This window comes from Drosophila persimilis, unplaced genomic scaffold (genome assembly GCF_003286085.1).
Source record: "Drosophila persimilis strain 14011-0111.01,24,50 unplaced genomic scaffold, DperRS2 tig00000002-arrow-pilon, whole genome shotgun sequence".
In the NCBI taxonomy this organism is placed as follows: domain Eukaryota; kingdom Metazoa; phylum Arthropoda; class Insecta; order Diptera; family Drosophilidae; genus Drosophila; species Drosophila persimilis.
The window spans coordinates 21,376,443-21,379,203 of NW_020825289.1; positions in this window are offsets into that span (position 1 = coordinate 21,376,443).

Here is a 2,761-nt window from a genome sequence, read left to right on the forward strand (position 1 = left end):
CCTAAGCCATCCACCTAAATTCATAAAGAGAAATACTACTACTATACGTACATACATATGTATATTTTATTGCATAACATCCCCGTTATGTTATGCGTGTGACACTAATTTTTGCATGCGCCGAAAAGCATAAATTAATTTCTTCTTTAAAATTCCAAAAACCAAACGCCAAAAAACCAAAGACGAAGCCAGGAGTAGCCACTCCGCGTGTCGCTCCCTCTCGATCTAGTCACGGTGCTGTGGCTGTGGTTCTTTTTGGGGCCCCGATGCCCCGCTTGCAAAATGCTCACCATTTGCCCAATATTTGCCATTTCCTCACCATTTCGGGCCATTTTTCTCCACGACTCTACTATATGCTCTGTCTCTGGCTGTGGCTCTGGCTCTGCCCCGTTGCCGGTGGCTCAGTTTTCCTTTCGCTTTCATTCACGCGTGAAGTGGCTCGGAGCGTAGGGCAGGAATCGTGGCTGCAGCGGCAACCACCGACCACAGCAACATTAGGCAGCCAGAAGAAAACAGAAGACTTGAGGGGAATGCAATCTAACGAAGTGCGGTATACCCTTACTTGGGGATCAACAGGAAAACAGGAAACCCTTTTTGAATAGCTACTATGCATCCAAAGGCTTTCCTATGTAAAGCCCCCTTTCCAGTTAGGAGTTGTAATTATTCCTTGATGTCTGGACCCTTTTCTCATACTTCCTACCGCAGCAGATGTACCCCAACAGGCACTCGTAGGGCAGTCCAAATATGCTTAGTTAATGTGCATTACATTTTCGTGATTCTGATCGATATCGCCAAGCGAGCGTCTCGTCTCCATAGTTAATAGAGCTTTTGTTGCAGACATAATCAACGAAGCAGAAATGCTGCCCCACTCCAGTCCCCCTCCCTCAACCAAAAACTTCGTCGTCATTGTTTTTATACCTCCATCCCGCTCCCCCTGCCCACCACCGTTCCACTAAACGCCATGTGCTGTTCGAGTTGGGCATTTTTTGGGGGGGCATTCTGCCTTGCCCTGCCCTCCCCCTTGATGAGCGGCCAATTAAAGCTAATGCATAGCCAAAGATCCCCCTCGATCGGATCGGATCGGATCGAGCCCGATCCCCATCCCGAACTTCAATTTCAATTATTTGTCAGGGCAAAGCACAGACCCACATGCAGCAGGCCCGTAATATCGAACGATCGATAATTGATAATGGAAATATGTATGTGTATGGGTCTCCGTCTCCTCTGCTCTCCACTCGACCACGTACGGCATAAACTGCATAAGAAAAGAGGAGCCAGAGAGGAGCACGAGCAGATTGGTGGGGGGTCCTCCCTGCAGAGGCACATGGACGTCGAGACACGAAACCAGCAAGAAAATCAAGCAAACCAAAACGACAACAACATCAGTAGCAGCAACCAACAACCAACAAAGCGACTCGAACACAACACCGAAGGTTTAGATACTCTGGAAGATACATCGTTTCCATGGCAAGCCTTGGATATGGTGATCTAAACTTGGATCAACTTGTGCTCTGGGATATCTAAGGTTCAATCATTCTGCAACTGGTTTGTGACTGATTGGTTTGGTCCCTTGGCCCGATTGGATCCTCGAGTTTCCGATCAAGAATTGATGATGCGTGCAAACATCTGATCAAAATCGTGCTACCATTTGCCAGGGCATCACAAAACCGAACCATAATAATATTAATTCCAGTGTGTGCTTCCACGTTCGCTTGTAGTGGTATGAGAAACTGGGTCAGCGTGTCGTTTGGTGCGCACACATACACATACAGTGCCAGCAAATATATGCACACATGTAAGTTGCTGCCGCTGCCGCTGCTGCTGCTGCTGCTGCTGCTGTTGCCGTAGGGGAGCGATAGAAAGTGAAAACGAAGCAGCAACAGCAAAAGCAAAAGCAACAGCGACTACGACAACAAAATGGCTATGACGAACGTACTGCGGCGGCAAGAAAATCACATAATCGCCGTCGACAGAGGCAGAGACAGCGCAGCAGCAGTGGCAGTGGCAAGCAGAAGACCGATCGGCAGAGACCAAATGAATTATAATTTAGGGAAAATTATGCACGCAGCACTGTAAATATAAATATAAATAAATAAATAACAGCACTCAAAAATCGAGGCACAAATTAAACTCACGTCGCCGTCGCTGTTGTGGTTTTCGTTGCAAAATGGTGGAAAATAAAATATGAAAAGAGAAAAATTTCTACCAAATTCACTTTTGGGTGGCATAGCCCTTTCCAAACATCGAACAACAATTATTTTATATATTTTTTAATGGTTTTTTGATACATAAATCAAAAAAGATCGTATAACTGTGTGGATCATGATTGTAGATATCTCCATAAACTAATAGCAGTTCCCCCCTCGTTTGTAGAGCCCCTTCTCCATTGTAATCCCCTTCCATTTCACTGTATTGAAAATATCACACAAACGCCATGTCCGCCTCTTCACTTTCACAGTCAATGCATTCCCTAAGACATCGACGGTTCAGACCAAATATTGCATAACCGCAAGTCCCTATGGCAATATACGATTCAAAATCACAGCAAAGATTCCCAAAAAAATCAAAATCAATTTTAATGTGAAAATTAGCGCACGTTCGGCGACTGTTTACCTTTCAAAGACTCATAAATTGATGTGCCCCCAAAAGACAAAACCTCCAGCAGCAGCAGCAGGAGAAACACAAATAGATAAATATGTCAACGGCAATACAAAGGGAATCAAAGTAATCCCCCAGCAGCCAAGCAGCCCAGCACCCCGGT